Genomic DNA, 20,477 nt, shown 5'->3' with positions numbered 1-20,477 from the left:
GACAGAGAATTATAGAAGATGTTACAGATAAATTTATAGAAGACTGTAAACAAAGAAGTAATAAGGAAATAACTTGATTAGCTGCTATGAGTGGAGTCTATTTCTCTATATTATGAGCAAATGATAAGTAAGTATGGAGTACCAGATCCTACTCCCATTGCAGACTAGCTGTGGCAGCATGGGGAATAGCAACTAAGCACAATCTACCCCCTTCAGGCTACTTATATTTTGTCAGAACAAAATATTGTTGCAGACAAGCTGAGCAGGACTAGGACAGATCCTTAACAATGGAAGCTGAACCAGGGGAGATATTCTAGGATTTGATTCATCTGTTAGAAACTCCTCAAGCAGATCTGTTTGCCTCTGTCCACAGCAGACAGTTAAGGAAATTCTGCTCTAGAACACCTTGCACAAAGGCCTAGAAGACAGATGCTGTTTCATTACAATGGACATGGATGTTTCTGTATGCTTTTTCACCATTTTTTTCTAATATCTGGTGTTCTTCTAAAGACACAGAAGGATTATCCCAGAATAACTGTAGTTTACCCCTTTTGTACCAGACAACAGTGCTTCTACCTTCTTTTGAATATAGCCAAGGGCAATAACCGCAAGCTTCCTCACACAATGGATTTACTCACACAGGACATGGGTGGTTTGACACACTTCAACCCTTACTTTTCTCAGCTCACTGCCTGGATCCAGATGACAGAATTTTAATACCATTTAGGCACCTGTCTTCTAAGGCCATAAAACAGGTATTAAAGGAGTTTAAGAAACCTGCTACTAGAAAATCTTACTTGGCTTAGTGAAAAAGATTTTTCTAGTTGGCGCTAAAGTAAGAACCAGGATCCTTTTCAGGTCTGAGCACCTCTAGTTCTACAATATTTTTGTGTGTCATTATCTTCTGGCCTTTCTTACTCTTCTGTTAAGATTTCCCTCTCAGCAATCTTAGCTTGTTTGCAAATGGATCCCTGATTTCTATCCTGCCTCAAGTGAAACAGTACTTGAAAGGCATTTTACATATCCACTCACCTAGAAGACAATCATCTCCTTTCTGGGTCTTATGTATTTTTTTACTGGAGAAACTCATTTTTTTTTCCTGGTCATAACAGCAAGGGTTCAGAACGGAGAGATGATAAGTCAGCAAGCAAAAGAGAGTAGCATTGCTGAAATTGAATTCATTCTCAAGTCTTGGTGAGTACCTTCATGAGGTTGACTATGTTTTTCACAAAACCTCACCAAGATGACATTGATATACAGACTGTATTTTATAATAGCATATATCATGGACAGAAGTAGATTAAAAAATAAAAAAAGATAGCTGGATACACGAGACCCAAGATAAAAAAGTGCCCAGTCCTGGTAGGCGCACTGGTACCAGGACTGGAAAAAATGACAGTGTAGAATCCTCAAGACATGGAAACATTCCTAAAATGGGGCTAGGTCAGGCCCAGGTCCAAGAGGAGGATGGCCTCCCTGTTGTAGAAGGAAACAGCAGTCCACAAAAATCACAAAAACTGATAGGCCAGAAAAGAGCCATAAAGATGATAGAGTGGACTATTGAGGATAAGAAGGAAATTATATATTGTTACTATTGTGCAAGAAGCCCAGAATTTCCAGACAGAAGATGTAGAAAAAGATTAAGAGTGAAATTAGAGGAACGAAAAATTCTTCCACAAGAAAAACTGTCAGAAGCTTCAAATAAAAACATGTGTTCATTAATACAACAGATTTATGAAAAACATTATATGGGCCAAGAAAGCTTGGTTTGTTTGGAAAGGAAGCTCAAAAATATAAAAAAAATAAATCTAGAGACTTTTGAAAGGTATAAAAAAGAAATATGGACATGGGAAAGAAAGAGGGATCTGATATGGTGCAATATTTATGCAAAGGAGAAAGCCAAATTAATCAACACAAAAAAAGCAGCCCCAGAGATATTTGAAGAAAAATACAGGCAAAGGCACCCAGATATGGAACATTTCACAATACAAAATAAGATCACAAAGAGGGAACACAGAACAAAAGATTAGTAAAGCAGAAGGTAAAAATAGAAGCTGAAGTTAGAATACTTGTGAAATGAATGATTTGGTGTAGAACGTCTAACACAGGTTACATCAAAGCATGATGGAACGAGTCCCCAGAATAAGGAGAAACAGGAGGAGCAGGAGACACCTGAAGAAGAAATATTGACATGGGAAAGAAAAGAGATTTAATATGGTATATTATTTATGCAATGGAGAAAGCAAATCTAATCAATACAAAAAGAGCAGCACCAAATATATTTGATGAACAATATAGGCAAAGGCATCCAGACATGGAAAATTTTACAATACAAAAATAATAAAGCAAAGAGGAAAAAGTAGAAACGAGGATTAGTAATGGAGAAAAAGAAACAGAAACTGAGTTTATGGATTACCTGCTAAGTGAAGGATTTAGTGTAGAAAAATCTAACTCAGAAAACATAACAGCAGAATAGAGTAATGGATCCCCAAATTAAGGAGAAACCCATGGAGCGGGAAACATCTAATCAGTTGCCATGTGAAGATACTTTGATGCCTTCTACAGAAAGCTAGTACAAACGTTCAGTTGGAGTTGCACAGCAAGGAGAGCAACAGGAAGCTGGCAACTCTGATGCAGCCAATGTTGTGGGATGATAGACAAGTGAGTTCCCATATGAAAGAGTAATGGATGACACAGGATGAAACCAAAGAGAATGTAGCACAGGAAGATGTTGTGGAACTATCTATAGAATGCCCACAGGAAATGGAGACTAAGAATGTGCCCTCAGTTTAGAAGAAAATGATCTAAGAGAAGAGTTCCTTGATTTAATAGAGATCGGCAGACATATTAAGATCAATGAAAGAAATAGACTACAGAAAGTCAATAAACCCCAAAAAGCCAGAAGTTTGATAAAACAAATGAACACAGTAATTAAGTATGTCCATAGAGATTCATGCAATATAACAGAAGTAAATAGGATATATTACTATTCAGCTAAATTAATAACAGATAAAGTCTTACCACAAAAATGCAGGGCAGTAAGGAAAAGGAAGGGGAGAGATCAAATACCATCATGGAAGTATTGAACAGAGAAAACTATAAAGCAATTAAGACAAAAAGTGTCACTGTTAGAAGAGTCTAGATGAGGGGACAGATCAACAAAAATACTCAGAAAGATAGATGTGATAAAAACAATGTGCAGTATCAGAACAAATCAGGATCTTCCATGCACTCTTGCAAATAATAACTAAAAATATAAGCACAGGCAGAAAACCTTAGAAGATACACAGATAAATATAAAGGAAAAGTACAAAATAAGGAATTTGTTGATGACCCAAAAAAGGTTTATAGAAAACTGGGAAACAAGGAAAAAGTAATAGAAACAACACACACACACACACACACACACACACACACACACACACACACACACACACACACACACACACACACACACACACACAAAAATAGATACATTTTGGAGAAATATCTATGAAGATCTAATAATGGCCCACATGGGCAGCTGGTATAGTACTTATCTATGAACCTTCATGACAAAAGCCCCATACTGGAGCCCTACAGAGTTGATTAAAGTGCCAACTTTCACGGAGTAACTATAGATACCATTGCATACTTGGAAAGCCAGTATTTTATGGTAGTCTTGCTGCGGACTACCTGCTTGTAACATATACAAGTGCCAGGCATATCTTTGGTTGCACACTCCATACCCAAAAAGTACATTGTTTTTAAATTGTAGTCACACTACTGTATCACTACTGATCATTATACTTGATCATTTAAGAACAGCATTGCTTTCCAATGATCCCACTAAATCCCAGCATTGCTATCACATTTCCATGTCACTGATCTATGCCCGCCCCTCAAACCACAGATCACAGCCCTACAGAAGGGATAAGGTTGTTTTCTGCTTATAGTTTTACATGTGCTATAATGGCTGGTGCTCATGGAGTCATTCTAGTTTAGGAATTATATTACCTACTTATAAGGTTTACTTCAACTTATATAAGCAGCCCATTCTGTTGATAATAGTAAGACCAACGGGCTTTTCTCCCCGGGCCTCCGCTGAAAATGGACATGTATCCAACCAGACTATCCCGGTCAACAAATGTAAAATAAATAGTAAATAAATAAATTTACTACTCAAGCATGAATCCCTTACAGAATGATGTGTAATGGTGTGTTTTGTGTGTGTGTGTGTGTGTGTGTGTGTGTGTGTGTGTGTGTGTGTGTGTGTGTGTATACATGCATTCCTTTTGTTCCCTTGATAACTTATCTGATGGATGGATATGAGAACTTTGTGCACAATCCTTCGCCATCCCAGCTACAGGTGGGTGTCTATGTGTGTGTTCTGCTACTGTGGTGATTCAGGTTTATGAATCATTCTGCAGTAATGTCTATGCCTAAGGCACATTGTACAAAGTCCTTTTAGTGGACTGTCCACAGTATTTGTGAAAAAAGTGACTTGTTTCCTGTTTTCCATCTGCACCTTTAATTGATTGAGACTTTTGCTGTTCTGTACCCTGTATTTTTTCTTAGTAGACTGCACTGTAGTTTACTGTTTGCTTATCTGTACTGTTTCCCTGTAACCCACCTTATTTTAGACAGTTAAGACATTGACCATGCTGAAATAAATCCTTGATACAGCTGCAATACCTTCCTGGGTGAAGACAGTCTACTATAGTAGGGAGGCTAGTCGTTTTGGTCTGACTACGTCTATTACCTTGTTCATAGGTTCATAGGTAGGTACTAGGCTATCTGCCTGAGGGCATTTATAAGCCTAGCCAGAGTGTGTTGGCTTTCGCGGCCTCATTGATTAATTAACTGATCCTCTGTCAAGCAGAGCCAATGAAGTGATCCCAGGGGTGTATTCTCTGTTACCCATCCACTCGTCAAGGTTTCTCTTGAAGAGTATTAGTGAGGGACTCTGCCTAATGTAGTTTGGAATTTTGTTCCAAAGCATGGGGAGTCTCTGTGACAGGAATCAATCCCTCCAGCATGTTCTATTTATTGTTGTGGCGAGGTTTAGCTCACTAGAGCGCGTGGCTCTCAGTGACTTGGATTTCTTCAGGTGGAGCATGTCCAGACAGAGATCACCTCTGAGTAAGCGATATGCCACTGAGTACAGCCAGAGTTTTTTCAGTTGGGCTGCATAGGGCATATGTTTGAGGCCAGTAATCCTCTTGGTGAGGTACTTTTATGGTATTTCCAGCCATTGGAAGTGTCTTGTGAGGTACATCCCAAATGGGGCATTGTACTCTATGATGGGTCTGATGAGTGATGAGTAGAGGGGCACTATAACCTCTTTATTTCTAGATGCAAACCCTTTAGTAATTAGATGGGCCACATAGAAGGATTAGTAGGTTCATAGATTAGTAGGTTCATAGATTAGTACTAAGCTAACTGCCCTTGTGAGCCATTTTAAGCCTAGTCAATTATCCCTTGTGAGACTCAAACCATGCACCTTGTGCTTGCAAGGCAAACACCTTAACCATTAGGCCATCCCACAACCCCAAACTTTCCTAACTACTTTGGCAATATGATTGTCAAAGGTGAGATTACTATCTACCTGGGTTCCCAGATCTCTTATTACCTCTTCTGTATTAAGGGGGCTGCCACCTATGTGGTAACTCGTGGGTGTTTTGTTTTTCCCAAACAGGATGACTATGCATTTTTTGGCATTTAGCTTGAGGCCATGACTTTGACACCAGGTGTCCGTCTCAGTAAGGCCCTTTTTGGAGGATGTCCAGGTGCCCATCTCACTAAGGCCCTTCTGGAGGATATCCGTGTCAGGGTTGGGAGGGTGGCCTAATGGTTAAGGTGTTTGCCTTACAAACACAAGGTGCAGGGTTTGAATCTCACAAGGGATAATTGGCTAGGCTTAAAATGGCTCGCAAGGGCAGTTAGCTTAGTACTAATCTATGAACCTACTCATTCATTCAAAGGAATCAAAACTCAATGGAACCTGTAAATAGGTTCATTCTTTAGGGGTTGGGGGTGTGGCTTAATGGTTAAGGTGTTTGCCTTACAAACACAAGGTGCAGGGTTTGAGTCTCACAAGGGATAATTGGCTAGGCTTAAAATGGCTCACAAGAGCAGTTAGCTTAGTACTAAACTATGAACTATGAACTATGAACTATGGCTCCCAGTTTGCAGTCATCTGCGAACCTGATTAGCCATAGTCCTCCTGTGTTTGCCTGTACTTCTGAGAAGTATATGCTTAACAGTAGGGGTCCTAGGACCGAGCCTTGCAGGACACCACTTGTGACTGGTCAGACCTGGAGCCCACTATTCTTACCATGTGAGTTATGTCTGTAAGCCATTTGGCAATCCATCTCGTGATGTAGGGGTTTATGTTCAGGCTAGTGAGTTTTTCTGTAATACCCGAGTGGGGAATGGTGTTGAAAGCCTTGGCAAGGTCAAGGTAGGCTGTGTGAACCACCTTTCCCCCCGTCTATGGCCTTTGTGACTGTCTCAAAGAAGTCAACCAGGTTTAGTAGGCATGATCTGCCCTTAACAAAGCCCAACTGGGTTGGGTCAAGTGTTTGGAGGTTCCCAATGTCTTTGTTAATGAGTTCCATGATGATGCGCTCCATAGCCTTGCAGACCAGGCTAGTCATGCTTATGGGGCAATAGTTACCAGGGTCAGTTGTGGCCCCTTCTTTGTGGAGAGGAATAACCATTGCTGTGTGCCATTCTATGGGCATGTAGCCTGTCGAGAGGCTGAGGGTGAACAGCGTGTTTAGGTGGGGGGGTTAGTTTGTTCTGTAGTTCATGCAAGACACAGCCTGGGATACCATCTGGCCCCATTGACGCTGTTTTTGGCTTTAGAAAGGGCTATTTTCACCTGTGCATCTGTGATTTCTAGGACACTACACTTTTCCGGTATTGTTGTGGGCCCTTTTGGGGGTGAGAGGGGGGTGAAGTTTGCACTGAATCTATCTGCCAAGATGTTGGCAATATCAGTAGGTTCAGTATATTTTGTGCTATTTTGCACTAGTTCAGTGCATATCTGTGAGTTGCCTCTTAGATTCTTAACATAGCTAAAGAAGGCTTTGTGGTTATATTTTGAATCCTTGGCTATTTTACTTTCGAAGTTAGCCTTGGATGATTTTATGAGGGACCTTAGTTTCTTACTGATATTGATCAGGGATGTCTTTCCTTCTTGGGATATGCTTTTTTTTCTGAACTAGTTTCCTCCTTCTATTGTATAGCCTGTTTATGGCAAGGGTCCACCAAACTGGTTTCCTTCTCTTAGAGGAGTGAGTCTTGGTTTTGCTAGGGATGGCACAATCCATGCATCCTTGTAGGTGCTCATAGAGTGCATTTGTAAAGGTTTCTGCATCTTGGGCAGTGTTATCCTTTAGCATGGGGGCTGTGAAACTTACCACCTCTGTCTTAAGTAAGGTAAAGTTTGCTTTAGAAAAGTTTTTTTACTGTGGTTTCCTTAGTTGGTGGTGGTGGTGGTGGGGTGTGGACATCCAGAGTGATTAGATTATGGTCTGATCTAACCAGTGACGGGTTGACCTCCGGTGTGGAACACCTGTCGCCCATGTTGGTGATGACCAGGTCCAATATGTTTTCACCTCTGGTAGGGGGGTTTACCAGCTGATGCAGGGCATTTCAGTTGATGAATTCCAGGAAGCGCTGTGTCTGGGAATTTGTTCTCAAATAGTTTTCCCAGTTAATGGTAGAGTAATTTAAATTGCCCAATATCAGGGTGTTCGGTAGGACCTTCATGTTTTCCAGTGATTCCAGAATGGCGGAGTGGTGGTCCTGGGTCATGGAGGGTGATCTGTAGCAGGCCACAATTTGCATTGCAGATTTGCCTGATGTTAGTCGCACATCGATGATCTCAGAGGTATCATGCTGCACCACTAACCTGGAGGTGTAGGTATCCTTGATGAATATGGATACACCCCCTCCTTTTGTGTTTCGGTCCGTGTTCTGTGGCCAAAACATGTGGTATGAGTTGTAGTCTGGTAGTGCTGGGGTGCTCTCTGGAGCCTTGAACCAGGTTTCAGTTACTGCACAGATGTCGACGTTCTCCATACTGAGGAGTGCTTCGAGTGTGTGCATTTTGAGATTTAAACTCCTGGTGTTGAGTAGCATAACCCTCAGTTTTTTGTTAATTGTGCTGTTTACGGAGGTGGGTTTGACTTTTAAGCCTTGCCTAAAAAAGGCAGTATGGGGCCAGCAAGAGCCTTGGCCAGTATTCAAAAGCCTAGGGGTGATAGGTGCAAGCCGTCTCTTGCTAAGCAACATGGCTTGTCAAGCATGTCATCCCAGGCTGACAGACACTGGATCCCCTTTAAATGATAATAATAATAATTTATTCTTTATACTGAGGTATCATTCTTGGTGAGGCCAGGATGCTACTCAGGGTCAGGGTCATACCAGCCTGGATTACATGATCAGAGAGCTCTTCAATGTCTCTTTTCGTGTAGTCCAGGGAGGTATGTCTCAGGTCATTCACACCAACATGAACAATGACAGAGTCATATTTGTACTTGTTCTGGAATGACCTGAGTGCTTGTGTTATGTGGTGGATTCTGGCTCCCAACAGGCAACTAACAGTAACCTTCTGCTTGTCCAGCCTAGTGAGTGGGACGTCAGTGTGCCTGACTATAGAGTCAACTATTACTAGTGTGTTAGGTATGTTATTTCGCCTTAAGGGCTGTGATTATGCGGCACACTGATTTTGTGTTTTATGGGCTGTCTGGTTTGTGACAGGAGGTGCAGGTTGTTTGGGTGTCTGCTTTGGAGGTCTCTGATGCTTTTGCAGGTTTTTATTTAGAGTCTCCTAGTATGATTTTGTGTATTTATGTGTATTTTTTACCAGTGCTGTTTTAGTAGGTCTATGTGTGGCTGGAGATGTGGTGCAAGTGTTAACCTTCTCCTCTTGACACTCTGTTCCAGTCTTGGGTGAAGACATTTTAGCCTCCAGTTTGGCTGTATAATTGCACCTCTTGCATATGTTAGTGTTTTGTGGTAGGAGGAGAGGGTTGTCTGTGTACATGAGGCAGTTGTAACATTGCCTCAGGATACTCAACTTCACCAGATAGACTGGAGAGTACACCTGAAATTGCCCTTTGGTCATGCCTGAATAGTAGGGTGAGCTGCTTAGTCACTTGATTGTTGAGGGGTGAATAAAGAGCCTTGCCCTGCTGGGCAATCAAGTGTCAGGGTATATTAGTGCTTGCTATTAGGTCTGAGCAAGTGCTGGACCGTAGGATGCTTTTTGAGTGCTTAGGGTGAGAGTTAGACTAGTTTCAAGGGAAAAACTGAAGAGGAGACTTAGTGGAGCCGGGAATAATTTAACCATAGCTAACCAGTGCTGCCCGGTGCACAAAATCGTAAAACACGGTTTTTGTAGTAGGGAAATGAAAGAGATAGACATTAGCCCAAAATGGCCAATAAACTACTGACTTTTGGGCTGGAACCACTCCTTCAGGGACAGATAGGCTGCTCACAGCTCCCCTCTCTTACAGGTGAACAGAGAAACTTCCTTCTATCCAAGTAAGGTATGGCAACTCAGAAACTAGTATCACAGCCCTGAATTCAGCACTAGCCTGAAAACTGGATATATACTAGCTTAGAAAGGCGGGAATCAAGGAATTTTTTTGTTTTTTTTTTTGTTTGTGACTGACGTCCTCCACTAGCTGGTTGATAGGGACCACCCTTCTCTTCCCACTCACCCCAGAGTCACAAGCATAGTTTCACTTCCTGATTACTGTCCCTTGCCTCTTGTTACGGATGCTTAGGCTATGCATTTCCTGAATTTACACAGGTTTGCACTGGTTTGTCTTATACAATGTTAATTACCATCAGCTGAATTACATCTTCTTGCTATAGAGACAAGCTTTAAAAAGCAAAGCCTAGTAGCCATGATCTCAAATTTGAGAATATTAGCTAGTGCCCATGACATAACATAAAGGATTACGATTAAGGCTCTGATCATAGCCAATATTTAATGGGTTTGAGACAGGGATGCCATGAAATTCACCTTGAGAATGAAGTTAGGGAGTTGAATCTCTTAGCATCCATGTAAGAACACACAATAAGGATTATGATCAGTGATATCTGATCATACTTCTTTGTAGTTCATTGAGCTTTATTTGCACCATGTACTTCTAGTTACAGAAAAAAAATGTGGGACTGCAAAGTGTTTTACCAGCCTTCAAAGCCTTTGGAAGCCAGTAAAATACAACACTGCCAAACAGACAGCAGACAGAAAGAAAGCCAAACAGACAACAGACAGAAACAAAGCCTCCCCCTGAAGAACCAGTGGCTTTAAATGCTGTTTTATATATATATATATATATATATATATATATATATATATATATATATATATATATATATATATATATAAAATTTGTTCAGCCACACGTTTTGTTTAGGATAATTTGTTGACATCCGTGTTGAGAACACATAATAAGGAAATGATCTAATGAGTCTCAATCATAATTCTTTGTGCCACTTAATATCCGGGATAAGTTTTATCCCATAGAATGTTAAGCAGCAAGGATGTTAAGCGAACACCCTATACTTTATATTATGCTTAGCTTAAAGTCCGTCTGTATAACGGCCAGTCACATTTACATCTGCTTAGCACAGTATGGGCATAAATGTGATCAGACGTTGTACAGGAGGAAATTAAGTGGCTCACAACTGTAGTTACAAAAAACTTCTAAACCATAGCACTTCCAAACAGACAGCAGGCAGAAACAAAGTGTCTCTCCGAAGAACCAATGGCTTTAAAAGCAGTTAAGCACTTCATTCTGCCATGTTTGTTTATGTGTGGCAGAGTGAAATATCTAACAGCTGTCAATGTTTTACTTCTGCCACTGTTCTTTGTCAGCCGACACTGTAAGTTGTTAATCCCTATCATGAGTCCTGATGTTAACAGTGCTTATAAGGTGCTTAGCAAGCCTGTCTTTTTCCTGATATTGGTGAATAATCGCAGTGCTGCATTCAGTACAAGTGCTTCACATAATGCTATTGTATTTTTTTTTAATAATTGTAACACAGCTCTTACTTATTACAAAACTATGATTAATAATAAAAGCTGCCCATAAACCAATATTAATTCTTCTCATACTAAGTTTTGCCTGCAAACAGTAAATACTCACAACTGTACAATAAATGTGACTTTTAAAAAGGCTTAAAAACTGCAGCAAAAAATTCAACCAAACTGACATCTGGTTGATACATCTGTATCTTGATTATATAAAGGTATCTGAATTGTGGCTTAAGCTTCCATAAATTAGCACCATGATGCCTTACATTGACAAAGAATAAGTTAAAGATTGCATGGCTGGGGGTTGGTTCTGATGTTACTTTTAAAGACTCTGCAGTGCTCTGTAAATGCAACATCTTCGGGTCAGATTATAGGTACAAATGGATTATCAATGAGTACACAGGAGGCCACCTTAAGCTTACGACTGCAGTGGTAGACATCTTGTGTCTAGCCAGTGTGGCCAGTGGCTATTAAATCAAGTGCAGTGTCACCACTGTTGCAAGGCTGATGGAAGTAGCCATGATGGACACCGTAGTGTCAGCAGCCAACAGACTTCTTTTTTGCCATCTGCCAGTGAAAGGCGAAATACAGAGATGATACAAACAACAATGACTCTAATGACATTAGATATTAATGTGTTATTGCAGTGCTTTGTCACTATTATGCAATTGTTTGCCAAATTTTATCAGTTAGATTTTATGAATGGATAAGGGAAACTTTTTATTGGCCTTATTATATTAGAAAAAATATGCTCCCATGGTACCTGTGGTACTAAATCATGTCCCAGTCTCTATAAGATCTGCCTATCCATGCTTGTTCTTGTGATGATGGTTTATGTAGATGGATTCACCTTATACAGAATACTCTCACTGCTTTTATGAAGCCTTTTTGAAGACTTACTTTCTATCACAGATGTGAAAGGAGTTGCCGCATAAAAGCTTACAAATTGGAGCTGATGGGCAAGGTTGCATTTCCATTTACGACTCACAAGTTACAACTTTGTACTCCATGAGCATAAGAACTAGCTTGTATTGAGAACTATGAAAGTGTCCAGAGTTATTTCTAGGTATAAAAGTGGAATTTACATTTAATTGCCCCCGTTCACATTTGCTAACATTCAGCAATTTGCAACCCATACTTGTTCATAGGTTCATACTAGGCTATTTGCCCTAGGGCATTTGTAAGCCTAGACAGAGTGTGTTTGGCTTTCGCCACCCATTTTAAATGAGTTTTACTATGCCCTTTTTCAAGGTTAGTTTACTGTGCCTCTGTCTAACAGTGACACAGAAGTGATCCCCGGGGTAAACCTACGATCTCCCATCCACTCATCAAGATTCCTCTTGAAGAGAGTCAGTGAGGGACTCTGCCTAACTTGGACTGGAATTCTATTCCAGAGTGAAGGGAGCCTCTGGGTTATGAATCTGTCCCTCCAGCATGTCATATTTATTTCTGTGCTGAGGTTCAAGTCCCTCGAGCGTGTAGCTCGAAGGGATTTGGATTTTCTGAGGTGAAGCATGTCCATCAATTCCAGGTTGGACATGGCCTTATACATCAGGCACAGATCGACTCTAAGTAGGCGGTATGCAACTGAGTAGAGCTGGAGTTTCTTTAACCGAGCAGCATATGGCATCTGTTTGAGCCCATTGATCCTCTTGGTGAGGTACTTTTGGGGTCTTTCTAGTTGCTGCAGGTGTCGGGTAAGGTGCATCCCGAATGGGGCATTGTATTCAATTATGGGCCTGATGAGGGATGAGTAAAGAGACACTATGACCTCCCTTGATCTAGATGTGAATCCCTTCATGATAAGGTGGGCTATATAGAAGGTTTTTCTAACCACTTTGGCCATGTGATTGTCAAATGAGAGATTGCTATCAACTTGGGTCCCCAGGTCCCTGATTACTTCTTCCGTACTTAATGGGTTACCACCTATGTGGTAATTTGTGGGCACTTTATTTTTGCCAAAGGGGATGACTATACACTTTTTGGCATTGAGCTTGAGGCTATGGCTCTGGGACCAGTTGTCTGTCTCTATGAGACCTTTTTGGAGGATGCTTGTGTCAGCTGGAGAGTTGATTATGGCACCCAGTTTGCAGTCATCTGCGAACTTGGTCAGCCATAGTCCACCCGTGTTGGCCTGTACCTCCGAGAAATATATACCGAACAAGAGAGGTCCCAGGACTGAGCCTTGTGGGACGCCACTTGTGATTGGTTTGGAGTCTGGCATGGCTCCAGCAATTCTGACCATGTGTGTTCTGTCCTTGAGCCAGTTTGCAACCCATCTAGTGACATAGGGGTTTATATTTAAGCTGGAGAGCTTATCTATGATGCCCGAGTGGTGTATTGTATTGTATAAAGGCTTTTGCAAGGTCCAGGTAGGCTGTGTGGACCACCTTCCCCTCATCAGTGGCATTGGTGACTGATTCAAAGAAATCAACCAGGTTTAAGAGGCAGGATTTACCCTTAACAAAGCCGAATTGGGTAGGATCCAGTGTCTGTAGGTCCCCAATATCTTTATTTATGAGTTCCATGATGATCCTCTCCATAGCCTTGCAGACCAAGCTAGTCAGGCTTATGGGGCGATAGTTACCAGGGTCCGTTGAGGCACCACCTTTGTGGAGAGGGACCACTGTTGCTGTATGCCATTCTTTGGGTACATATCCTGTAGTAAGGCTGAGGATGAACAGTAGCTTTATGTTGGGGTTCAGCTCTTCTTGGAGTTCATGTAGGACGCAGCCCGGGACACCGTCTGGTCCCATTGATGCTGTGTTTTTTTCTTTGGAGAGGGCGGCTCTTACCTGAGCATCTGAGATGTCAGGGGGGCAGCACTCTGCTTGGATAGATATTTCATTTTGGAGGGGAGGGGGGGGGGGAGAAGTTTCCACCGAACCTGTCAGCCAGGATGTTGGCAATGTCTGTGGGTTCAGTGTATTTTTTGTCATTTTGGGCTAACTCTGAGCATATCTGGGAGTTACCACCCAGGTTCCTTACATAACTAAAGCAAGCCTTGTGATTATCTTTAGTGTCCTGTGCAATGTTTCTCTCAAAGCTGGCCTTAGATGATTTTATGAGGGACCGTAGTTTTTTGCTAATACTGATCAGAGATGCCTTCTCTTTTAGGGATTTTGCTCTATCATGTAGTAGCTTCCTTCTTCTATTGTATAGTTTATTTATAGCTGGGGTCCACCAAACAGGACGCCTGCCTTTGGGGATTGGGTCTTGGTTTTATTTGGGATTGCATGATCGATGCATTCCTGAAGGTGTCCATAGAATGCGTTTATAAAGGATTCTGCTGTTTGGGCTGTATTTTCCACTGGCCCGGGGGCTTTGAAGGATATTTGTTTATTCTTGGTTTATCTCTGTGGTACATGTGACATCCCCACTCTGGGCCAATAATCAAGGAGCCTGAATCTCACCACTGGCACTGGATTCAAAGATTCAAAGAAACTTTATTGTCATGTAGGACCACACAAGTGCAGCTTAAATGAAACTACAAATGGCAGCTCATGAGAGAAATGCAGTGCAAATAACATAGATACAGAGGTATCAGAAAATAACATTAGAAAGAAAATAACACATATAGGTTCATATGTTCATAGGTAGGTACTAGGCTATTGGCCCTAGGGCCTAAATAAGCCTAGCCAAGAAAATTATTTACCAGTGCCCCTGTCGAGCAGAGCCATGGAAGTGATCCCTGGGGTGAATTTCCTATTTCCCCATCCAATCATCAAGATTTTTCTTGAAGAGTGCTAACGAGGAGCTTTGTTTGATATAGATAGGTAGTTTGTTCCAGAGTATGGGAAGTCTCTGGGACAGGAATCTATCCTTCCAGCATGTTCTATTTATTGTGGTGATAAGGTTTAGGTCCCTAGAGCATGTAGCTCGTAGGGATTGGGATTTCTTTAAGTGGAGCATGTCCAACAGCTCTGAGTTTGACATAGCTTTGTATGTTAGGCAGAGATCGCCTCTGAGTAGGCGACATGTGACGGAGTAAAACTGGAGTTTTTTGAGATGGTCTATGTAGGGCATCTGTTTGAGGCCGATAATCCTCATTGTGAGGTATTTCTGTGGCCTTTCCAGTTGTTGTAGATGTCTTGTGAGGTACATACCAAAAGGGGCGTTGTACTCTATAATGGGTCTAATGAGTGATGAGCAGAGGGGAACAATGACCTCTTTTTTCCTGGATGAGAAACCTTTTGTGATGAGGTGTGCCACATAGAAGGATTTCCTGACTACTGTGGCAATGTGATTATCAAAGGAGAGACTACTGTCCACCTGTGTCCCAAGGTCTCTTATCATATTTTTGGTGTTGACTATTGCCTATGTGGTAATTCATGGGTGCAGAGTTTTTACCAAAAGGGATGACAATGCACTTTTTGGCATTGAGCTTGAGGCCATGGTTTTGACACCAGGCATCAGTCTCAGTGAGGCCCTTTTGTAGGATGTCCACATTGTTAGGAGTTTCGATTATGGCTCCTAGTTTGCAGTTATCTGTGAACTTCATTAGCCAAAGATCTTCTGTGTTAGCCTGTACTTCAGAGAAGTAGATATCAAACTGGAAAGGACCCAGGACTGAACCCTGTGGTACTCCACTTGTCACTGGTCTGAAGTCGGATTTGGAGTCTGCTACTTTCACAGTGTGGGTTCTGTCAGGGAGCCAGTTGGCAACCCATATTGTAACATGGGGATTTATGCCTAGTTTGGTGAGTTTATCTATAATTCCATAGTGGGGGATGGTGTCGAAAGCCTTGGCGAGATCTAGATAGGCTGTGTGAACCACCTCACCCTCTTCTACAGCTTTGGTGACTGCTTCAGAGAAGTCTCTCAGGTTTAGGAGACATGATCTGCCTTTTACAAACCTGAACTGAGTGGTTTCCAGAGTTTGGAGATTATCAAGGTCTTTGTTTATAAGTTCCATGATGATACATTCCATGGCCTTACAGACCAGGCTCATCAGGCTAATCAGGCGGTAGTTCCTGGGGTCCGTGGTGGATCTCCCTTTGTGGATTGGAATAACAGTCACTGTGTGCCATTCAGTGGGCACAAAGCCTGAGGTGAGGCTATCATTGAATATGATACTTAGGTGGGATGCCAGTTCTTTCTGTAGCTCATGTAGAACGCAGCCTGGGATGTTGTCAGGTCCCATAGATTTTGTGTTCTTGGCTTTGGAGAGTGTGTTTTTTATCTGTGCAGCCATGATTACAGGAACTTTGCATTCTTCTGGTATAGAGATGGGTCCTTTAGAGGGTGAGAGGGGGGTAAAGTTAGCACTGAACCTATCTGCCAGGATGTTGGCAATATCAGTTGGTTCTGTATATTTAGTACCATTGTGCTGTAACTCAGAGCAGATCTGAGTGTTGCCATTGGGATTCTTGACATAGCTATAGAATGCTTTTTGGTTGCCTTTAGAAACAGTGACGATTTTGTTTTTGTAACTAGCTTTGGAGGATTTTATGAGGGATCTCAGCTTTTTACTCAGACTGACCAGTGAGTTCCTCCAGTCATGGGATTTTACTCTTTTTTGCAGCAGTTTCTTTCTTCTGTTGTAGAGTTTGTTTATGGCAGGGGACCACCAGATTGGCATCTTTTTTTTGGAGGATAGTATCTTGGTTCTGTTAGGGATAACATGATCCATGCACTTGTGTAAGTGCCTATAAAGTGCATTTGTGTAGGATTCAGCAATCATACTCTATTGTCCATCTGCATAGGTGTTGTGAAGTTTGCCACTTCTGTCTTAAGAAGCGTGAAGTTGGCTTTGAAGAAATTTTTTACAGTGGTTTCCCTAATGGTGGGTGGGGGTGGGATGTGGATGTCTAGGGTGATTAGCTTGTGGTCGGATCTGACCAACAAGAAATTGACCTCTGGTGTGGAACATCGGTCATCCATGTTGGTAATGACCAGGTCTAGGATATTGCTTCCCCTGGTGAGGGGTGTGGATAAGTTGATCCAAGGCGTTTGAATTTATGAACTCCAGAAAATGTTGAGCAAAAGAGTTGGTACATGAGTAGGTTTCCCAGTTAATGGTGGGGTAGTTGAAATTTCCCATTATTAGGGTGTTAGGTTGTACCCTAATATTTTCCAGTGTTTCAAGAAATGAGGAGTGGGAATCCTGGAGCATGGTGGGGTATCTGTAGCAAGCTTCAATTTGTATTGTGGTCTTGCCCAGAGTTAGTTGCACTTGGATAATCTCAGCTGCATTATGCTAAACAACTAGCCTGGAGGTGTGGATATCCTTAATGAATATGGACATGCCTCCACCTTTAGTGTTTTGGTCCAGGTTAGGTGGCCGAAAGGTGTGGTATGAATTATAGCCTGGTAATGCAGGGGTGCTCTCTGGAGCCTTGAACCAGGTCTCTGTCACTACACAGATGTCGATGTTCTCCAATTTAAGGAGTGCCTCGAGTGAGTGCATTTTGAGGTTTAGGCTTCTAGCATTGAGTAGCATTACCCTCAGATTTTGCTTGCTTGTACCTATTATGGTGGAGAATTTGTCATTTGAACCTTGCCTAAAAAAGGCACAATAGGGGTGGCAAGAGCCTTAGCCAGTATCCGGAATCCCAAGGGTGACAGGTGCAGGCCATCTCTGGCAAAGCATCATGGTCTGTCGATCATGTCTTCCCAGGCAGACAGATACTGGATCTCTTTAGAATGACACCAGAAGCTTAGCCAATTGTTGAAGTCAATCATTTTGTCCTTGTACTGTGGTATCATTCTGGGTGATGGCAGGATGCTACTCAAGGCTAGGGTCATACCTGCCTGGGCTACAAGATCAGAGAGCTCCTCCATGTCTATTTTCATGTAGTCCAGGGAGGCACATCTCAGGTCATTCACACCAACATGGACAATGACAGAGTCGTATCTGTACTTGTTCTGCAGCGACCTGAGTGCTTGTGTTATGTGGCAGATCCTGGCACCCAACAGGCAGCTAACTGTAACCTTCTCCTTGTCCAGCCTAGTTAGTGGGGCATCAGTGTGCCTGACTATAGAGTCACCTATTACTAGTGTGTTGAGTATGTTATTTTGCCTTACGGGCTGTGATTGTGTGGCACACTGAGTTTGTGGGCTATGTGTCAATTGGGTTGTGTTGGGGTGGAGATTGCTTGGATTTCTGCTTTGGAGGTCTCTGTTGCTTTGGCAGATTTTTATTAAACAAATTAACTAATTAACCAATATAAAGCTAAAAATGGAGCCCCATTCCAGACAGATACTGGCTCTCTTTAGAATGACACCAGAAGCTTAGCCAATTGTTGAAGTCAATCATTTTGTCCTTGTACTGTGGTATCATTCTGGGTGATGGCAGAATGCTACTCAAGGCTAGGGTCATACCTGCCTGGGCTACAAGATCAGAGAGCTCCTCCATGTCTATTTTCATGTAGTCCAGGGAGGTACATCTCAGGTCATTCACACCAACATGGACAATGACAGAGTCATATTTGTACTTGTTGTGGTGCGACCCGAGTGCATGCGTTATGTGGTGGATCCTGGCACCCAACAGGCAGCTGACAGTAATTTTCTCCTTGTTTAGCCTGGTGAGTGGAACATCAGTGTACCTGACTATAGAGTCACCTATGACTAGAGTGCTGGGTACGTTGTTATGCCTTATGGGCTGTGGTTGAGTGGCACACTGAGTTTGTGGGCTATGTGTCATTTGGGTTGTGTTGGGGGTGGAGATTGCTTGGGTTTCTGCTTTGGAGGTCTCTGTGGCTTGGGCAGATTTTTATTAAACAAATTAACTAATTAACCAACAAAAAGCTAAAAATGGAGCCCCATTCCAGCAGTCTTCAGTCAGACAAGTTCTAACTGCACACTCCTGCTACTAGGGTGCAGGGGAACCTTCTCCAAAAAAGATGGCCTGGATTAGTGCTCAAGGTATACAAACAAAGCTAGATTCAGTAGGTCTGAATCTAGTCTATGCTACAGCAAACAAGGAGTACCAATTTCAGAAAAAAACAGTTCAAATAAGCAGGCTTGACATGCAAGAGGTAGATCACATTACATAAACACACTCAATACCCATTATCCAATGATAAATAATAAATAAATACCCACCACCAACCCCTTCACTGCTAAGATAGAGAATAAATAGAGACTAGTGAATAGCAGCTGTTTGGTTACCATATTGCACTTGTTAACCTTAGATGTGACTCAGTATAGTCATCACATTGCATAATAGTAATACTGGTGGTAATTGCTCAGAGCAACAGGATTAATTGAAAAAAAAAGAGGCTTCAATGTATCAGATATTATGGCTGGTATCCGAGTTAATAAGTCTCACAGCTGTAGGATACAAACTGTTCCTGAATATGGTAGTCCTACTGCGGAAGCTGTGGTACCTCCTTCCAGACACAAGTTGTGAGAACCAGTTGTGGGCTGGATGGGTCGAATCAGCTAGTATTTTGCATGTTCTCTTTCTTGTGCTTGTAAAGAAAAGCTCCTGAATAGAAGGGAGGTTTGTGCCTAAGATTTTCTCAGCCACCCTTACCACCCTCTGTAATTTCTTCTTCTCGGTGACTGTGCAGTTGCCGAGCTGTGCTATGAAGTTGCTAATGAGGATGCTGTCGATAGGCCCCCTGTAAAAAAATGGTAAGGGCAGACAGTGGGAGCCTGGCTTTTTTGAGTTTTCTCAGGAGGTAAAGCCTCTGTTGAGCCTTCTTGACTATATGGTTGGTATTAACAGTCCAGGAGGGGTCATCTGAGACGTGAAGGCTGAGGAACTTGGTTGTTTTGACTTTCTTTACCCTATTCCCTTTTATAGTGAGTGGTTGGTGAATTCCTGCCTTTCTCCTGAAGTCCATCATCATTTCTTTGGTCTTGTTAATATTCAGGTCCAGATTGTTCCTGTCACACCAGGCAATAAACGTGTTCACCCGAATGCCAGTATTCAGCACTATATGTTGAGAGGTGTTGTTTCCAGCACATGTCCATTGGGGTCTACCAATCAGAAAGTCAAGAGTCCAGTTACATAGGTGCTTGTTTATCCTGGTTTCATGAGCTTTACCACAAGTTGCATCAGTATCACATGTTGAACGCAGAATTGAAGTCGATGTACAGTAGCATGTAGTTGTTCCTCCCTTCTAGGTGTTTTACTGCAAGATGTAGTGTGACTGAAATTGCATACACAGTCGATCTATTTGCCTGGTATGCAAACTGGAGTGGATCTAAGGACTTATGCAAACCTGCAAATAGATGTTTTTTCACAATCCTCTCAAAGCACTTCATGACCCTTGAAGTTAAGGCAACTGGTCTGAAGTCACTGAGGCAGGTAAGGGTGGGTTTCTTCAGAAGTGGGACAATGCTTGTTTCCTTGAAATGCGAGGGAACTTTCTCCATAGCAAGGGATGAAGTGAAGATGTCTGTCAGTATGAGACATAACTGATCAGCACACCCCTTCAGCACCTTGCCAGGTATGTTATTTGGTCCAGAAACCTTCCTAGAATTC

The sequence above is a fragment of the Protopterus annectens genome, chromosome 2.part2 (assembly GCF_019279795.1).
Source record: "Protopterus annectens isolate FY-2018-M chromosome 2.part2, PAN1.0, whole genome shotgun sequence".
NCBI classification, from domain to species: domain Eukaryota; kingdom Metazoa; phylum Chordata; order Ceratodontiformes; family Protopteridae; genus Protopterus; species Protopterus annectens.
The sequence above is the reverse complement of the archived record's forward strand: the minus strand, read 5'-3'. Positions refer to the sequence as shown.